This window comes from Haliaeetus albicilla, chromosome 24 (genome assembly GCF_947461875.1).
Source record: "Haliaeetus albicilla chromosome 24, bHalAlb1.1, whole genome shotgun sequence".
Lineage (NCBI taxonomy): Eukaryota > Metazoa > Chordata > Aves > Accipitriformes > Accipitridae > Haliaeetus > Haliaeetus albicilla.
In genome coordinates, this window is record NC_091506.1 from 10,345,715 (window position 1) to 10,366,553 (window position 20,839).

General features: G+C 47.0%; 1 long non-coding RNA gene across 1 annotated transcript; it reads right to left on the reverse strand.

Annotated features, from left to right (window-relative positions):
• Positions 1-22: 22 nt before the first annotated feature.
• On the reverse strand, positions 23-19,763 carry LOC138690854 (uncharacterized). Its single transcript, XR_011329664.1, has 3 exons — positions 19,680-19,763; positions 1,717-4,614; positions 23-1,216 (listed from the first exon to the last, which is right to left on the reverse strand). It is a non-coding gene; the product is annotated as an uncharacterized lncRNA (long non-coding RNA).
• Between the last annotated feature and the right edge of the window lie 1,076 nt (positions 19,764-20,839).

Sequence of the window (20,839 nt, forward strand, 5' to 3'; positions counted from 1 at the left end):
CAAAGACTCTGACAAGGCCTTTAATCATCAAATCAATATAAACAACATTATAATATATTAGACTTGGAAATGATAAACTGTGATTATGCACCAACTAATTAAATTAGTACTGACAGCTTTCAAAGAGTCGGAGAAAAAGGCAAAATATATTCCTGGCTTTCAGGGATGATTTTTCCTAGAAGAAGTGGAGACAGATGAGCTGTAAGCACTTTCCAGCTGGGAACGAGGATCCACGCAGGAAGCACCCACACCTGAAACACGACCTCTCCTAACACTTAGCGGAAAACCCATTTCACAAATGGGAACTGAGCCAGGTCAGCTGTGAGTAACAAGCAACAAGTTAAAGTCAAGTCCTCCTTAAAATGAAATCCAAGAAGTATGCACTGGAAAAGACTAATTACAGCCGCTGTGCCACTGAGCGAGAGCTACCAGTCTGCTGGCAGTAACTTGAATTTCATTGTTTGGGAAGATGAAAGCCTTCACTCAGCTGGGGAACGGCATGAAAAACATTCATAAACAGGAGTGAGACAAACTGTATTTATTCATGAGTAGCATTAATACCCTTTTGAGGGTTCTTATAATAATTTAGGGTTGCTATGCAACACACAGGTCCAAACCTGATTCCAGTAGCAGCAGCACAGCAGATCATCTGCTGGCTTTGGTAGGACCTGGAGAGACCCTGCACAGACACTGATGACTACATCCAGCACAGTACCCCAGCTGTATATTTCCAAGTGAACTGGGACTAAATGCAGCACAGGCATCCAGACCACTGCTGCGCATGGCTACGTTTCCATCCCAATGGGAACAATAGCAATTGTGGAAACAGAAACAACTCCCAACCCAAACGCTTGTCATATGCAACACTTGTCAACTTGTCAAGATGTTACTTTCTATAAATGAGCTTAATTTACATGTTAATAACACCAAAAAACATGGTGTGAGAGGGATGGAGGAGACTGAGGACCAAGTGAAGTGAGGAGGAGACATCTGAAACTTCCATTTGAAATTTTGTGAGAAATGGGAATTCTGAAATGTTTCAATAAGCTCAAAATAAAATCCATCCATTAACTTTACTCGCATTTCATAGCAGGACCCTCTAGCCATGCACCAGCTTTTCGTCTTCTGGAGACCCTTGAAGGTGGCTGAACTGTGCTCATGACAAACCTTGACTGTTGTGGTTTTGTTTTTTTCATCACCAAAGTCCCACCTGTCCCTGCAAGAGCCAAACAGACTGCAGAGTCAGTGCTTCGCCCTGCCAAAAACCCACAGCACGACACGCAGCGAGCCAGGCTGCAGCCTTGCCAGGATTCGCAGGGGACACATTTGCTTCCCAGCATGGAGGAGGCGGCTGGTTGCGATTAGAAAGACAGGGAGAAAAGAAGCAAAAGCAGAAATGCTGCTCTTGTAGCTGCGGGAGCCGGGAGCCAAGAAGGCATCACTGCCATCCCACTCGGGTCAGCAGGGCTGCGGAGGAGCATGTTGTGGAGGACCAGGCACCACAAACTGAAAAGAAACTCTAGGCTGAACATCCCCAGCCCCACTGAGATGTTTCCAGCCCCCATGGATGGAGCTGGGCTGCCCTTGGGCTGGTGAGGTCCTGTCAATCCTCCGGTGACAGACAGCACCTGCGGTGCAGCCACACACAGCCACACTGGCAGCTCCTGATCTGAGTATTCCCATCCCCACCGCAACCAGCGCTTTCCTCCTCCTCACCTGTGCTTACACCTCCATGCGTGAATACAGCGACAGGGTCTCAGCTGACCCAAATATCCTTCCCCTTTCCTGGCACAGATCTGGGATTTTCAGGGCATTCTTGTTTATCACCTTTTGCTTTCAGATGCTGAACTCTCCCTTCTTTGAAAACTTTGATTCAATGGTTGTGTGCAGGCACGTTCCCTTGATAACTGGGCTTGGGGTGAATATATGGAGAACTGGGTGGAACAAAGCCAGTTAGCTACATGTGTTTATCTGGGAGAAAACCTGGGGAAGGAGGGGAATCACATTGCTAATATCCATTCAATACCAAAACCTTAAAAATGAAAAATCAGTTTGCTCTGCAAATGGCAGCAGCCAACAAGCTCAGCCATCCCACATTGTCGCGGGTCCTTTTGCTTTAGCTGCCCATCCATAGCACAGCAAAATCCGTAAAGCTTGCAGGATCAGTCTGACAATTCTGCTTAGGAGAAAGCAGAGAACAATATTTTCTGTATTTAATTACTTTGTAATAATGGCCTGTGTCGTCAGTTCAGCATTTGTGTTTGCCACAATGTTCCAATGTCAGGGCTGAAGTAAAAGTAAAATTAAAGCTTTCTTCTGACTCTTTGTACTTGGCCACATCACATCCTTGCAAAGATGCCTAATCAATTAATTTGTGCCTGAAAGGACAGATAGAGCGTCCTCCCCAAAGGGTCCCTGCTAGCACAGTCAGCATGGGAGCAGAGGTGACTTGGAAAGTGATAATTAAAAGAAAACTTACCCAGGACTCATAGGCCCTCTACAGTTGTATACATTTAGAGAAGTGTGGGCAGAGCTCCCTCTTCTTCCCTCTCCCCCTTCCCAGGGCGCACGGTTGGGCATTTTCGGGAGCTATGCAGCCCCAGAACGGGAGCTCCAGAGATGCTGCTGAGCACAGCCAGGGCTGTGGTCTGGAGACCCCTTTCCCCTCCACAGTGCTCTCACTCAGGGCTGTGAGGGGACAGGGACCCATCAGGTTTACTAGGTGCAAAACACTCAACTTTAAGAGCCACCGAAGTCTACTTGCCGTCCTCCTAATATACATCAGTTAAACAAACCGATCGTAGAATAACAAAGAAGTATAACCAGTGCCAGAAAAAGTCCTGCAGCCAGCAAGTCTCTCCTGCATATTTTATCTTATAATCCACTGCACTAATACTTAACCACCACACCAAGCAGGTGGAAGTTTGAGGGCCATTGAGCACTGTGAATTTTCCCAATGCATCACAATTACCAAAACACCTGTGCTAAATAACTTTGCGCTGAGCCACTGTGAAAATTCACAGAGTGCTCAATAGCCCTTGAAATTTCTCATTTCTAACTGGCGGTGGAGTGGCTGAGCGCTCACACATCACACCGCAGCACAACGCACGTAAGGACACTGGTTCAAGACCTCGTAAAGGCCCTTTTCTCCTCAGCTGGAAGTTACGCTGTCCCTGTGATTTTCAGGCTGCTCCTACTTTGTCTCCGCAATTACACTCACTTGGAGCTGGTGAACTCTTGTGTGAGCAGACTCCAAACACAGCCAAGCTCCGCAGCTCCCCTGTCTCTCCTTCCCCGCCCGGCACAGCTGCCTGTCTCAGGACCTTCCTTTTCTTCTTGCATAGCCAGGACAGATGCCAAAACAGAGGCAGAAAAACCCCTTGGGCCACAATACGCTGATCCCAAGCTTGGGACTGGCCTCTTCACACTCCCCATCCCATTCTTATGGGGACACTGGAGAGGGACTAAGGGCTCAGCCTGACCCCGGACGCGGCAGTAGCTGAGGACAAATTCAGCCCTGGGATGCACAGAGCAGGGCAAGGCTCAGTGGATGGCCAGAAGCTCTTTAGCAGTGGTGGAAGACATGAAAGACTGCACAAGCCCCTGCTGCATCCAGCTGGAAAAGAGGACGAGAACAAATTGGAGTGGCTTCAGCAGGCAGAAGCAAGAAGAATGGGAGGTTGATAAACCTCCCTTACAGCAGGGAACTAGAGACATTCAATCCATTTAGTCTGTCCCTGGGAAGGTTAAGAGGTGACTTGAGAGTGGTCAGCAAGTGCCTACGCAGGGAGAGGAGTAATAAGATGAGGCTCTTTAATCTGACAGACGAAGGCATCTTGAGATCCAGTGGCTGGAAACCAAAGGCATTTCTACAGAGAAATAAAATTGTTCTTGGTGCAGAACAGTTAAGGTAATTAATTAACCACTGGAACAATTTACCTGAGGATGCAACAGATTCTCTGTCACTTGAGCTCTTTAGATTGGACCTCTGTGGGGCATCTAAACTCCACCAGAGCATCTGGGTTTTGAAGACTGGGGGGGAAGGGGAGGTCACACAGGAAAAAATCACTAGTGTAGGCTATTGGGGGCTCCTTCTGCACAGCTAGTCCAGAACTGGAGATCTTTGGAAGTCAGACAGCGAGAGAGCAGCCAGCTGCTGCTGTATTAGATACAAATACAGAGGGAAAGTAAAAGCACAGAGAAGCAAGAACGATTTGGAAAATATAATGCATCTCATCAGATGTCCCCCGAGCCTTACAGGGCAGCCCAGGGCTGCACCCAGCCCCTGCTCTCTGCCACTTTGCTGAGCGGAGCAGAAGAAAATCATCTGCTCACACATGGAGGCTGAGCATGGCCCCCCCGTGTCCCTGTCCTGCCATTCTCCACAAGGGCTATGAACTACCCACAAAACAGCCTGTCGTGCTGGGCTGTGGTTTCCACACACCGGGTGCTCACCAGCCACTTCCAGCTCATCCGTGGGACTGCAGAGCATCACTTTGGTCTCGCCTCTGAGGCTAAGTGCTTTCCTGAGGAACCATTCAAATTGGCAGCACTGCAACACACAGCAGCGTGGGACTGCCGTCAGCAAAGGTCCTTTATCTTTAAAAAGACAGACTGAAAGCAAGAGTTCAGATTAGAAATGCACGTTAATAAATTGCCCTGGTTTTCCACAGACAAATGCAATGCATTTCAGATTACATGTGCCCACATTCTCACTTTCTATAGCTTCTCAAGGCAGCCCATAGTACAACCTCAGCTTCTCAGTACTGCCCCACCACTTACTTGTAGCAAGTTGCCATGATAATGAAGTTGAACTTCTATATCCAATCTGTTGATACAAGTACTATAAACCTGATTTTCAGGGTTGCTTAGCTCAGTTATTAAAAGGTTCAGTGCATCTCTACCAACCTCCAGCTGAAATCCAGATTGTTTTTTAAGAGATGACATTTTAGAAGCCTTAGGCTTTTATGTTACTTTTTGTATTTTAGAAGAAGCATGTTTTGGAGCCCTTGACACAAATAAGAGGTGAATTTCAATGGTCCAAATTTACATGTATTTTAGAGTTAGTGATGTTTAAATACGATTATTTTTGGTACATTAGCATAGGAAAGTTGGCGCAAAAGCCCAATTTTCTCATGTGGTTTTCTAGTAATTAATACTCTAGACACTTCTGATTATAAAATTATACAAATACATCAGTGCATCAATACAAAGTAAAATAATAAAAATAAATACCAGAAACAAGCGTATCACATACATGCCAAACAGTCAGGAAGGATCAAAACCTGGCTGCACAGGCACACCATCCCCACGCTTTTCCCTAAACGATCCATCACACACAGACTCATCAAACCAGAGGGCAAAAGAATAGAGAAAAACAAGTTCTGGAAAAGTAACTTTCTACTTAAACCACAATTAATGAGGCTGCCTGAAGGATTCCCATCTCCACAAAAGCAAGTGGAAAACGCCAAGTCCCCCAGGCAGTACATCCACACCCTGCGCTGAGGGCTTTTCCCAGCCTTGCTCTCCTGCGGCCACAGGCACCGCTCTCTGTGACCTCAGTGCTGCTTCACAAATTGTCAAACAACAGTCCAAGCAGTAAAACAATTTAAGCTTTCCACATATTTTGGTATATTTGCTGTTAGCAAACAGCAAAAAAATATTACCTTACTCTGACTATGTAAAAGACTTATTTCACTGATTGCCCAGGCTTTATTTTTCTTTAAGCAACTCTAAATGGGTGGTGTTGCTATTAACCATAAAATAACCACAGTATTGCAGCCAAAGACCGTTGCAGACTGTCCAGAAGTCTCATGATTTCACTGTGATGCACAGAGAAGGAATAATCAAAGTCCCATTATAATTATAACAAATCCAAATGACCTGAGCCATTAGGTCAATGTCAATAAAAGTGACTCTCAAATGTCTGAACTGGAAGGCTTCCACAGATGCCATTCCTTCTCCAGGAGTGAGACACCACTCCAAATCTCAGTGGAAGGTTGTTTTTGCTTTTAATTGGCACCTGAGTTTTATTTGGCTGGCTTCTAAATTATTCGCCCCTCCTTTCTGATTAGGAGAGCTTTCAGATCTTACGCAGAGGGCTCTCAGCTCTTTGTTCTTCAAGACTCTTTTTAATAAAAAAATAAAAAAAAACCCAAAAACTCACATCTGCAAACAGAAATGCAGGAAGACAGCCAAAAATCAGATTGTGAGCTTTAACATTTAACTATTGCTGTATTTCACTGTGTGCCTGTACACGACTTGTATAAAGGCAGACACCCTTATGGTCTGTGTCCCCTGGAAGGAGACAAGTACACATGCTCCATCCATAATTAATGGCCCAGCTTTTCCAAAAGCACTAACAACTGCATCTGCTTCTGTCTGTGGAGGATTTGACCCTCAAGGTTTGGCTTCACCAGACTAACACTCTGCCTGCAAAATAGCCATCTAGGACACACTGGAGCCAGGCTTTATCACCTGGATCCCAGATGTATCTAAGCCAGCAGCAAACATAACCACACTTGTCCTCTGAAATCGATGCTGGCTTTGCCACTCATTTCAAGAGCGGTGGGCTTGGCCTCCACTCAAGTTTCCAAGGTTCTCAGTGCTTAGGATTGGGACTGAGCCCTCCTGAAGCCTCAAGCAGGCTGAAAGCACTCAGCACCCCTGCTGTATTGAATTACTACATTATTTCAAGCCGTCGTACCGCCCAGAGGACAGGTGGACACAAAGCAGCACCAGTGCAGAGCTGCGCCTGCACCAGGCGGTCAGCACTTCAGCTCTCAGCAGGGCAGCAGCAATGCTCCTGGCAGGTAGGTTGCTACTAAAAGGCGTCAAAATCCACCTGGATATGGGCTGATCGGTTTTATTTGTTTGTTACCCAGCCCATGGAGTAAGATATGCCCTGAGTATATTTGTTTTGCTGAAGCAACCAGAAAAAAAGCCTCCAAGCCTCCCCAAAGCAGGCTGTCTGCTGCCAGCGGACTGACTCCAGTGAGTTTGGGGATTTTAAGAGGACACAAAGCCATTGGCTAGTGCAGACTCAGCCTGAAAATAACTCTCCATTCCTTTTTCTGATGGCTTTTGTTTGTGCTTCTCTCCTCACAGTAAGACAGACCCCTCTCGTACCCCCTTGGGAGGCTTCTCAACAAATAAAATAAAAGCTTGGCTGCAACAGAAGGCATTGGGGGCTCTGGATGTACCCTAGAAGAGCCCTCTGCACCAGGGCCTTCCACAGCTGGTGGCCCAAAAGTTGCTGCAGACAGATGCTTGAAGCTGCCCTTAAAAGCAGAGACAGCCTTCAGCTCAGCCAGGGACATTGCTTACCACTGTCCATCACACTCTATCTTCACCATTCATCCTCCAATACACAAACCGTTATAATTCTTTAGTGAGACGGGAGGAAAAAAAATATCAAAAATAAGGTATGTCTTACATCGTTCTTAGACCACCTCCCTGCTCCCAACAGCTACCATCCCCTGGGTGCCCACAGAAGCCCACCAACAATATAATCTAAAAGTCAGGCTCTGTAGATCACAAACTCCCTGTAAGGTGATTCCATCTGAGAACAGCTCTTCATTGCCAGAGGCACTGAAGGCCTAAGACAGATACTAACCAAAAGGTCCCCCTGCTAAAGCAACAAGTTGAAATGTACCCTGAGACTTGGCTATAACCTATAATTTTTTTTCCATAGTTATTCTGCAAGTTTTACTTTACTTTTCCACCCAGCACATGAAGTTACCCTCAGCAGCAATGACTGCCCATAGGCATGACAATCTCTACTTCTTCAGTTACAGCAAAGCATTTTGCAGAGGGGATTCCCCTGAAAATAACATCCACAACTCTAGAAATTAAGCTTCTTTGTCAAAAAAACCCTAATGGGTCCAACAGACCTTGGTCAAAAGAAGAATACAGCCTGATACACTTGTTCTGCTTTTACCTCTGTGTTGTCTGTTTCTCTCTCATTTTGTGTCATTGTTCTTTGGAGTGATCTGTGAAAACCTCTAAAGGGAAGACATGGAGGGAACAAAGCTGGCTAAAAACCTAGAGTATATGCCAAACTGACAAAAAAAAAAAAAAGAAAACAAAACCAAAAAACAAACCAGAAGAGAAAACAACAAGCCAAGCCAAGTTAAATATCAATCTACTTTTGTGTGCTTTGTTTCATTAAGTTTACTTTATGATTCATTTGTAACAAACTGGGGTGGATAATGAGTACTTGCATCACAAGGCCCTGTGTGCTTAAGAAATCACTCACGCTCCACAAGGAAGGACTGGATAACAAAAACAGAGCTCTCTCATTTGCAAAAGTGTTTGGTGGTCTAAGCGTGAGTGAAGGTCTCAAGCAGCGCTGAACTGACAGCTCTAGCAACGAAGCAGTCGTGTCACCGCCGAAGCATTCGAGCCCCGTGGAGACAGCCCAGCCCATTGCATTCAGGTCTGCCAAGGTGTCCTGAGAGCACATCTCCGAGCACGCCATGGTTTTGGGGCAGCTGCCTCCCAGGCAGATGGCCCAGGAGACACCCACGCGTGGGTGGGCCAGCAGGTCTCCCAGAGGATGCTGCCAACCCTCTCTTAAAAGTCACAGGATGGCAAATGTCTGAGGCTGCAGAAGTCTAAGCATCTAACTCATTGACCTTGGTGATGGTCCCTCAGGTCAGGATCAGGTCTAGCTCCACCGGAGATTACCCAGGCCCCTTTTGACATCACAGCCCAAGATCTCCAGGCTTTACAAACACAAGGAAAACATCCCCTGTCGGAAGCTGCTCACATTTCACACCGAGTGTGTCAGGTGGAAAAACACAAAGGGGAAGCAAGCAGAGGATGATATCCCATTAAAACAAAACAGGCTTTGCAGTTGAGTCCATTCCCCATGCAATACCAGCCCCTTATACTGAGAAATTCCAGCATCTTTCTGGTTTGCTTAACTTTCTTAATATTTCACTCATAAGTGATTCTACCAGGAGTCAGATCACTGTGAAGACACTAGACTTCCCAAAATTCAAGACATCCACATGTTAATCCCTGGCAGTGCCTGTCACCTGTCTCCTTCAGCCAGGATCACAAAACGCCTGAGGGAGGCACAGAGCAATCGCACCTCCCCTCCTGCCTACCGCCCTGCTCGCAGGAGTTGCTTCAGTAATGATAACCACCCTGCTGGAGAGGGCATCTCCCATATGACAGGCAGCTAGAAATGAGCTGATCAAGCAGGAAAAAAGCACCCAGGATTGAATTGCAGGCAAGCTGCAGGTGTTAGGATAATTATAAGAGTTTGGCAAACCATGGGAACAGCACATGTTCCTAAAATGACAGCACAGGCTTTTATACTTTCATTGCACATCTGTGCATCCGTGTCTCAGCCCCCCTCCAAGGCATTTTGAAAGTACACCAGAGCCATGCAAAGCCTTTGGGTGAAGATCCAAACGCTCAGCAAAGCGATAAACGGGATCACAACCCGCTCTGCTCTCTCACACCGACTAGACCAGCTGTAAGGATGGGAACGTGTTGGACGGCGAGAGGTGACTCAGGGGGATGCTTCATGGCACCGTGGCCTTTACAGAGCTGGGGAACCTGTCCCTGCTGGACACCTTCAGCGATTTTGCTTGGTGAATTCCTCCCAGCTATGCAGGAGATAGAGCATAGCGTGAATTTCATACCTTTTGCAAGCTAGCCCTGAGGGAATAAGTAGCCAACAGGAAAGGTTCCACTTTCTGCTGACTCCAATTGCCCTCATCCTTTTGGTTTGGGTTGGGTTGGGTTGGTTTTTTTTGGTTTTTTTCCCCCCTGTATTTTCTAACAATTTCCAATTTTGCAAGAACTTCAGTGTAAGAATATAGATTCTTTTCTACTATAATGCCCCAGCAATAAAGCAACATTTATTACAGCCTGCGTTTCCCCATCTCTGCTGAAGCAGAATTCTCCCGTGGAAGGGAAAGCCATGCAAGTTTACCAGCTTTTACTTTTCTGTGCATCCTGTTAACACACATTACAGTTTCCTGCTCATTAATCCTGCAAAGGAGCATTTACAGTGTATTTAAAATGGTTTTCCTTCTTTACTAGCTCCCTGCGGTGCCGTCCAGTTTCTGATCTGAAGAGCAATCAATAAATAAGCTCCGCTGTCCGCCGGGGTTCCTGGCTGCCCAATTAGAATAGCAAACCTCAACATGCTGTTTTATTATACGACAACAGCAGTCGGCTTTGGCGCAGCTCGCAGTGCCTAATGCTGGTTTTAGATGTTTGTATTTGAGTAACAAAGCAGTGTCGGCCTGGGAAGTCAGCAGGGCTGTTCTGTGCCAAACTACATACAAATTCACTCGCCGAGGACTGGAGTTTCCATTGAAGAGCATTTTCGCCAACTGGTTGCATGGGGTTGATGGCCGTGTCATCATTTTAATTGCTCGAAACAGTGAATGGGCGGATTTCTGGCTTGTCAAGGACATAGTATGGAAAAGAGACATTATTAATCTCTCCAAAGCCTAGCTGGTGAGCGGGTCCTTAAAACAGCTGAACAGTGAGCAAAACACACTTGGCAATCGGGCAGGCTGCCGTGGTAAGGGACAGCATGGACCATGGCTCAAAGGGAAGGTGCTGCTGGCTGGTGAGCTCTTCTCAAGCTGCTAAATAAATAATGTTTAAAACCCTGGCAAGAAGGAGCATAAACAGAAGGTGCTGCTCCATCTCATACAGTTTTCAGAAAGAGGGATGTATTTTCTTGGGGCACCACAAATGTACTTTGTGGACCCCCGAACTGGTGACACCAGCAATTGCTTGTGCCGATGGGGTGTCACCATCTCTCCCTAGTGCCTGGCCTGCAGGAGACAACAGGCATCCACTGAAGCTACCAGTGTAAAGAGTTGCTTGGCTGGCCTGGATCAGGCCTGAGGAGCCTGTGGAGAAAGCACAGACCATGTAGATGGGCTCTGCCTGCCTCTGCCATAGCCACAGGATTTCGTGCCACCTGGCAGATCCGTGCTGATGAGCACAGCAGTTGGTGGGAAAGGAGCAGGACATGATAGAAAAAGCCAGTTTGCAGGTAGCTGAGAAGAGGAATCCCACCTCACCAGACTGAGGTTTTTCAACGTATTTGAAATGAAACCGAAGCTAACTCTCCAAAGGCGTTGAGAGGAGGGGACGGTACGTCTTTGCAGAGAAGCACCACCCACTCAGCCAGGATTTCTTCTGTTACCTAGTTCTTTGGGTCATCCAGCTCCACAGAGAGCTTCACTCGCTGCAGAGACCACACTTTCACAGAGGAGCAGTTCAGTCCACAGCATTCCTCATCACACTAAGGAAGGTACCAGGCTGGAAGAAACAGTCTACCCAACACACGCGCTGGCAGAGGAAGAGGTAGGAGTCCCCGAGACAGCAGTGTCCCGGTTTTCCCTGCCTTTAACACACTCCTGCAAGGTCTAGCCAGCAGCTCAGCCAGTGAATCTGAACTCAGGTTTCCCTTGCTGCACTCCCACTGCTGGACCCCAGCCTGCTCTCCGGCTCCCCTTGCCCATCACAAAACCACCCAGTCAGCCACACCACTCCCCCAAACCAGTAACTTTTGAACTTAAAATCAGATGCATGGCAAAAGCAGCAGCGTGTTCAGACTCCAGCCAGCATGGCACAGTGCCTCGTAGGCAACGGGCAGACTCTGCTCCAGCAAGCAGCAAACCCAAACAGCGACCAAATGTGGAGTCCCTTCCCACAGATGTTCTCAAACATTTGATTGAAATACATTGCTTTGTATTTGAAACACAGCCTTATAGGGAAGGCCTGCGGGTCTGAAGAGCTTGAGGTCCATCTTCCAGCACTGTCTTACCCACCGTGGGGCAGGTCCCTGCCTGGTTATTCATTCTGCTCCTCCCTCCCCGAAGCAACCCTTCTTCAGTTTGCAACCACTACAAGTTCTTCAGGACAAGGGTTGGTTTTGATGCTCATGGATGCTGCACTAGTGAAACTAGCGTGGCAAGTAGTAATTTGTTTCCAGAGTTGTTTGGGGATTTGGGGGGGGGGTTCTTGTTTTGTTGTTGTTTTTTTTTTTTTAAAAAAGGAAGATTATCAGAACCAGAAGCATTGAATATTCAGATATTGGGAGCAGAAGGTACAGTGTCCTCATACAACTGCACACAGGTTTGGCAACTCCACTGTGGACTATGAACAGACATACCTGTGACTCACTATCATCAAAAAATGTGTTTGGGTATTTTAGCAGCACAGAGCTCAGACCAGCACCCAGAAGGAAGTGCATTACAGAGCCAAGCCTTTCCCAAACAGCACACTGCCTTTTGCTAACAGCCTTAAATCCATCTTAACCACAGAATTACAAGAAGCAGATTTGGAAATAAAGGATGATGGTGGTCACTCAGCAGGGGACAGCATTATCCTAGGTAAGCCTCCCCCAGGAGTGCAGCAGGGATCATTAGAGAACCTGCTTGTCCTTATTTAAGCCTCCCCAACTCTACCAGGAGCCCAGTTGACCTGCTGTTACCAGGTGGGTAAGCACAGACACAAGAGACTCATTACCCTAAGCAGGTCACTGTGCCTCCTAAGAAGTAAAAAGACAGAAGATTCCCAATTTTCCGGCTTCCTGAGAGCAGCAGCCATTTTGCACATCCAAAAAGCAGGTCTCATCTGAGCTATTTGGCCTATACAATAAAGAGCCAGCACTAACTAGGGGCCAGCTTAACACTAGCAAAAATGTTATATTCCTCCTTCAGTCCTATTTTTAAGCACTGACATTAGAAAGAAAGACACAAGGGACTTAAATCTGTGGGAAGTCTTTAAGAGAGAACATATTTCTTCCACCTGCATTTTGCAGATAACACCCTAAATTTGCAGCTTTTCTGATTTATTCCCATTCATTACTGTACTACCCGCCCAATGAATGGGATATTAGCAGAGCTGCAGATACCTCTCACAGGTAGCTAGAGCATCCTCCAGATAGTCTTTTTTCAACAGCTGCCTTCCAGCTCACTCCCACAGCTTTGCATCCCTCTCTTAAGTAGCTAAGTTCTTCCTCCTGGTCTCCGGTGTGCTGAGCCCTCAGGTGAAGCACTTCACACTTGATCTGTCTCCATTAGCAACTTGGTTACTTCTAATAGATGTTTGTTTGGGGGTTTTGGTTTTTCTTTTTTCCAAGTCATAGAGTATTCAGATTGGCAGCCAAGAAACAGTCCCAGAAAGTTTAGTGGTAAATGGGCACAGAGGAGGTACTTAAACTAAAGGGAGTCCCAGCAGAGTAGAGACATGCAGGAGAACGAGACAGCCCCATCAAAAGTGCTGCTGCCAGCCAAAGACCTGTCCGGAGGAGGAGGCAGATGCCTCTAACTCTTTTGCAGGAAAGCCACGTGCAGCTGTAAGGAAGAGCAGCTGCCCTCCTCAGGTAGCATTTTAAACAGGGAGACCTTTTCAGACCTTTTCCTTACAATCTCTGTGCTCTACCACTGTGCTTTGCTGTATTTTCGCTTGAGACAAGGCTGATGCTCCAGGCCAAACACAGCTGCTAGGAAGTGACACCTCCCCAGGGATATTGCATAGCTGTTTGTCAGGGCCCTTTCCCACCTCCCTGGGAAGCAGCTGGTGCTGCCCACACCCTGAGAAAGGCTCCCAGAGCACATGAATCACTGGCTTGATTAAGCCTGGCAATTCCTGCCAAGTGGGACCATGACAGACACATGCTCTGAATCCAGAAGGTGCATAGCAAAGCCTGGGCGTGGAGTTTGGGCTACATCGCACCAGAGATTTGCAGGGTGCAGTGTCAGCTTCGGTCTCTCTGTCCCAATTAGTGTTGGGGCACACTAACAGGCATTTCACAGAAAGGTCTCTCAAATTACTAAATCGGTTATAGTCACTGGTGAAATGCCCTCAGGAATACCCTATTCCAGGGCCCTGCTGCTCCCAGGATGGTCCTTCTCATTCACAAAGTCCGTGCCGCAGCTCTCCTTCCTTCAGTGTATCGCAGCAAAGCAAAAGCTGGAGAGTAACTGAGCAGCCCCTGTGACGAGGGGCTGCATCTGCCCAGCGCTGCTGCCACAAGGCTTGGGTTGGGCCCAGAGCCCCCAAAACCTGCAATTCCAAGACTCCCCTCCATGCTGCTGCAGCACCTGAGACTCTCATGGCGGCTGAACCTGGTGGCAGGGCGAAGGGCTCCCCACTGGCAATGGGGCTGGCCCCGATGCTGTGCAGTGGGTTAAATAAATGTGTAAGTGCCATGCTGTGAAAGGCCTGAAGTACTGGTGCCTTCCTCTGCTGCTGAAATAGACTCATCTCCCCAACTCGTATTAAGCCCAAGCCCCATGGATCTGAATCTTTGCTGAACGGAGCCCTAAATAAGTAAATCAATCATTCTCCAGCGTACGATCCGTCACTGCCCGCTGAGCTGCCATCCCCACTTCCCCTGGCCTCTCTCTAATAGGCTTATATTGACATTTAACGGTGAACGGTACAGATGGGAGCCGCTGCATGCGGGTGTCCCAGAGGGGTCCGCAGGCCCTGCAGACAGCACCCCATAGCGCCGCACGCCAGCAGGAGCCTGCGGACCCAGCGCTTCACGCCGCGCTAATGACCACGACAAATTGCTGACAACACTCAGCTGGTTTGCACCAAGCTGCTCTGACGCTCCTGGTTGATACAAGCGGTGATGTGTTAGTGACAGGGAAACATTAGTCATCCCTAGCCCACAAATGCCAACCAAATCCCTCGTCCCCCCCCATCCCCTGCCTGCAGTGCAGCTGTGAAAGGGAAGATTACTCTGCGCTGCCGGGACCACCTATCTGTGCTGAACTGAGAAGGGCAAGAGAAAGAAGAGGGTGCTGGGACACAGCACCCTGCTCCTTCCACTGAAGAGGTAGCTCTGTAGAGACCAAGCCACCTTGTAGGAATACTTCATCCATGATTCATGGGTTGCAGACAACCACTGTAAAGAACTAAGCCATGTCCATGGAAATGCCAGAATTCCTCCCACTTTCCCATGCATGAATTTCAAATACCACTGTGGAGACCTCAGCATCCAAATATTCGGACAGGCAAGAGCTGTCTGCTGTTAGAAGCAGGGACTTGTCTACATGAGGGAAGCTGATAGGCACTGAAAGCAAAGGCATTACACTGCCACATGCAAAGTAAGTCCATCCCACTCCATGTGCAACCCTAACTTATGCTCTGAAGTGGACTGACTTGCTGGGAGAGGGAGGGTCGTGCCAGGGGCTAGCCCAGACTATGGGCTGGCAGCCCCACAGCTGTGTGGTGGCAGTGCATTAACTTCCCCATAAAATTAGTATCTAAGGGAAACGCTGATGACCAGTTTACAAATTATCCTGGCCCCAGATAAGACCCTACATATGCCTTGCTTGTTTGCCTTGCTCCCTCACTCTACAAGCCCTGTATCAGCTATTATCATTGTGGCTACAATCACATTATGTCTATGTATTAATTAGGAAGTCATAAGTTTTCCTCCCCATGAGCTTATAGGAGTTCATTCTGGGTCTATGAGTGTTTCCAAGGCAGAGAGGAAAACACAGTACTCTGTAGGATAGGGAGGAATACGTGGCTGGTTGGCTGAGCTCCTAGTATTTCGCTAGACATAGCAAGGAACAATCCAGGGAGATTTGTTTTGTGACTTTTTTCTAACGAGGTCAGGTGTCATGGTATTTTAGCTGGATTAAGGGTCTGCAATCACACGCCTTGTCTTTGGTTTTCATGAGTTGCTCTCTGCCATGTAGGGCCTGAGGCTGAATCAATCGTTGCTGTACTGGAGCTTCACCTTTTGTGTAATTAGCTCAACATTTCTGGAACAGCACGGATGGCCTCATCAGTGTGAGGTCTTTACACGTGTCGTTAACCAGACCTCGGCTCTGAAGGGCTGGGTGATGAGAGACCATCACTTTGGGCTGCCCAGGGACCTGGCCCCGACAGCTCAGCAGAGGAGTGCAGGATTCCTACTGCCTGCGGGGAGATGGGCTGTACGTCAGCAGGAGCCTCCAGGAAGGTTTCGGTGCCAGCTGCTGAGATAGCAACCTGCAGCATGGAAATCTCCCCCCAAAATGAGGGGAGGCTGCTGTGGAAGGGCTGGGGCCACTCTCATGCTGCAAAGGCAGACAGTTCCCCTTCTCCCTGCCCCATAAAGGTTTCTGTCCCAGGGTGAACCTAGGTCATAAGCACAAGAGCAACACAAAGCCTGAGCATTCAAGAGGGAGAAGGGAACAGGACACCAGAGCTTTGATCCGAGATGGAAGATGGGGCGAGAGGCATCTGAGGAGGAGGGATTTAAAAGAGACAAACTGCAAACACCCAAGAGCAATTTAAGCTCCCCATCCCACACAGCTCAGTCCAAGAGGGCATCGACCATTTCTAAAAATCCCTGGGGGAAGCAAACTGGGGACGGCCACAAAGAATACTGCTGATGAAAAAGGCATGAGATACACAAGGGGTGAAGGCATGTGCAGCCCCAAAGGCAGGTCTCATCTTCTAACCCCCCACCTGCTCCCCCTGCAAAAATATGTGGCAAAGCACTATGAAATGTGGTGTTCTGTGTAAAGTTTTTGGACTCAAAACCAAAACAGCTTTCATGGAGGAAAGCTGCTTTAAAAGCAAGAGATGACTCAAAGGATGACACATCCTTAGTGCCTGCTGAGGAACTCCAAGGGGAACCCCAACTGAGGAGCTTGCTGCATACTGAAGTGCACTGTGCTGCTCTCACAGTGGTGCGTGTGCACAAACATGCTCCATATCACAGGATAACCTTAAGGGGAATAGCTTTGAAAATGCAGAATTAGATGTTGCTATTAGACATTACAAGAGAAGAGATGCTGGCTTTTAATGTTGCTTCCACCCTGAGACTGGTTTGCACACGTAGGAAGGAATGTCGTGTTTGTTTGCATTACTCACCAGGAGAAAAGACATCAAGAGCATCCACTGATAGCACGTTTCTGCCTTTCAGGGGCATGCATCAGCCTTCGTTGAACTCCACTGACAAAGCTGCCGACAACACAGGCAGTCTCTGGCCAGTGCTACTGCATGTTGGTTTGCTAGACTGCAAGACCTTGATCAAGTTCATTTACAGAGGAAGACATTAAAAATCTGAATTCTAGTGCAATTTGTGGCAGTAGGGAACAACCAAGTCTACAGATCTACCTGAAACTTCCTATCTGTACACCTCTGTCCAATGCAGGATAACCTCTGCAGCTGCTACCCTATTGGTAATAGCAGAAAGCAGAGCATCATTCCAGGAGATAAATCCATGTGCGTTCCATAAAGAGGGGACGCGGTAACTGTTTTTAATCCCAACACCAGTTTCAAATACATGACCTGCTGGCAGATGACTCTACAGTCACTGGGCAGTACCCTTCTCCGTAATGCTCACAAAAGAAAGAAGGCTGAAACAAAGGTACTGATCAACCCAAAATCAAAGTGTCCATACATCCATTCATTTACATATCACACTAGAGGCAAAAGCTGTGCCTTATTTGATAATGTCAGAAAAAGAAACTTGGACAGCAGAAAAGGAAGAAGACTTACTCCTGTGCCAAATTATCAGACTGCCAAGGAATAAAACCTTGCCATATATCATTCATGCACTACATACAGCTGTCTCACTTCTGTAGCTTCTTCCTTCCTTCCTCGGATCTCAAAGCTGTTTGCAAACATAAATGAATAAAACCTCTCACCTCCCATGAAGCTGGTAATTTGTTTTTATTAATACATAAATGATAGAGGAAATTAATTAAGGAAGAGAAAGGGCAAGAGGCCCAAGATCGCACAGCAAGAGCACTTTAATCACTACATTCTGGCTACTTAAGAGTAGCACTTGCATGTTAATGCTTTCCTGCTCTCCAGCAAGCATTTGCAATGGACCATGTTTTCTCAGCCTAAGGACTCCTCCAGTCCTGGCTAGCTTTGCAACTTTGCAACATCAGGGACGTGGAGTTTTTCTTCACATTCACACCATCACACCTCTGTCCCCTGGTTTAATTATTATTTATGCTGAATATAAATAGCAAAGTAGATGATCCTAAGATGAATAATGAAAAGGCAACAAGAGACAAAAAAACCTGCTCCAGTCAGCTAGTGTCCTACCTGCTTTATATTAAATACATCTTAGCACTGGATCTCTGCATACTAGAGGAGGAAGGGTGAGTTTTAGGGCCATTGCACAATATGAACTTCCCCAATGTATCACAGTTACAGAACCTCCTGTGCCAAATAACTTTGTGCTGATCCACAGTGGAAATTCACAGTGTTCAACAGCCCTTGAAATTTCTAATTTGTACGTTCCCATAGAGGAGTGGTGCAGTGGGTGCATTTCTTGCTGCTGTACCGCGCATTGGACACGGGATCAGGTACTCTTTGGAGCCTGACCACGCTCCTTGAAATTTGTGGTTCTATTTTAATTATTAAGCAACGCGTATCTATCTGCTTCTCCATTTGCATCTAGCGCTTTTAATGACAACAAAATACATCCTTTTTAAATGCTAAGCTAGTAAGAGGTATTAGGAAAAGTGAAAGCTATTACATGTGCAAATTTCAGAGCAATTAGTCACAGAGGCAGAAGCACAGACGCAAGATTAGTTCTCGAGTCTCCCCTCCCGCCTGCTTCCCCACTGGAGCCAGCAGTTTTGCGCAGACCCAGGAGGTGAAGGCTACGCTCAGCACCACCATCACGCGTCGGACCGATTCCCCGGGACCCACCATGCCATTAGCAAGTGCAATGCCCTTCGGTCAACATCTCCTACAGCTTTGCAAGGCTCTGAACTGGGCGCAGGCTGTCAGAGAGAGACTGGCCGAGGGGCAGGACTCAGAACAGGTTTAGATATAAAGAAATAAAGAGTTTTCTTTCTCCATTTGCCTGCAGCCGACATGATCCTACAGAAGAAAATATCCCCTGTGGATAAAATACTAAGTGCGTGTAGAAAGGGAACACAAATAGCTAAATTCTGTTCATGTGAAGATTTCTTCCCTTGACAGTGCTATTCTAGATGCATCACTGCATATTTGCAGTGGAAGATGGAAATACTTCTGGCATTAAAGATAGTGACATTCTTAATTTATCTCACATGTGGGAAGGTGCGTGTGGGAGGAGTGTGAGCAACTTTTAGGAATACGTCCTATGTAGTTTAATACAGAATAGTACACATTTCCCCTAGGATTTTTTTTTAATAGAGCTCAAAATTGTAATGGAAGATTCTTTGCAAGAGTTTAGAAAAAAAATAACTAAGGGAAATAAATCTCATACTATGCTCCACCTTGTAGACTTTTTGAGTACTGTGTGTATATATATATATAAAGAGATTGAATTATTAAAAAATGAAATCCAAATTATTCTGCTTTTGCAACACTCTTGAGCACTTACTGAAGTCTGCCCTCTTCCGAATATCTTTAGCTTTTGGATTGTTCTCAGTTTTTAACAAATCTGTGGCTACAGTTGCATTGTGGCAATGCAAACCTGTGCCTGAACAGCCTGTGGACTGTGTCTCCATGCCTTGGAGGGGACCGGAGCAGGGGAGGACTCACCATCTCACAGGGTTCACACCCAAATCCATACAAGAAGCCAGGTCTCCCACAAGGGTGAGGAACACCGTTTGATGCAAATTTCCCAGGCAAGTTTTGCTCTTTCCCTGTCTACGCTACCCCATGCTCTGCAGCCACGCAGGCTGCACCTTCCCTGCACGGCATCAAAATCAGTGTCCCCTCCGTACCTGCAGTGCTCCGGCTGGGAGCGACCGCTCCGGTACCTGCTGCAGTCAGCAACATCACCTGTACTGCATGAGGCAAACATCTGCATGACCTGCCTAAAAAAAAAAAAAAAAAAAAAAAAAAGAGTCTGGTTTCCAGCATCTGAAGGGACTTTTGCTGTTGTCAGTTAAAATCTCTCTCCACCGCTGTGGGGAGGTTTGCCCTGCCTGAGCTCTGGCTACCCAGCAGAAACAGCCGTCCCTGCCTGGGCACTTCAACACCGACACAAAGCTTCGCTCCACTATGCCCTGAGCCTGGAGGGCAGCTCAGCCCAGGCCTGCACCCTCGCCGATCTGTACAGGTTGGCAAAAACGTTTCATGAGCAGGGCAGGGCTCCCAGCTGAAGGTGAGCACATGCAGAAGTGCCTTCCCATGCCCCAGGAGCTGCTCGAGTTCCTCATGGGAAATTGCAGAGTAAAGTTGCCACAAGGCACAGATTGGGGCTCCAGATCTGCCCCCAAATACAAGAGCTACAGATAGTCTGTTTTCCTCCAGCTGACAATACATTAGCAAACCTATTTTTGTTGTTCATAGACGTTCACGGAAGACCTAAAGATAGTCTGTTATTGTCAACAGAAAATGCAATTCAATTCCCTAAAAATATCAGGAACACGGGCTATGAAGAGTTTGTTTTTCCCCAGTAATGCACTTTTTCATTATTGCCCTGGATTAAAATTAAATTGCTAACACAAGGACAAGCAGATGAATCCATGGTTATGATAGCATAGAAAAATGTCAATACAATGTTTGTACACTGTATGCTCCTTCAGTATTTAAAGATTCTTATCTCTAGAATAATATAAACTGAAACACATTGTGAGGATCTCACACTATTAAATGAAGCTATGCTGCTCATATTGCTTCACTTCTGGGTGCTGTTGTCAGACAGGCAGTGTATAACATTTTGCAAGGAAGTTTCAAGACTGCTTTCTGGGCTTGCCTGCCCAGGGAGCCAGCGTAGTCATTGTTCAGAAAGACAATAGGAGTGTGTTCTTGTGCCTGCAAACCCAACCGTAACATGGGCAAAATACTGATAAAAACGTTACAATTGTGTACCAACCATAGTCAAAACAAACCCATACCAAACCCTGGCTCACAGCATCTTTGTATCAGGGGCAACGTG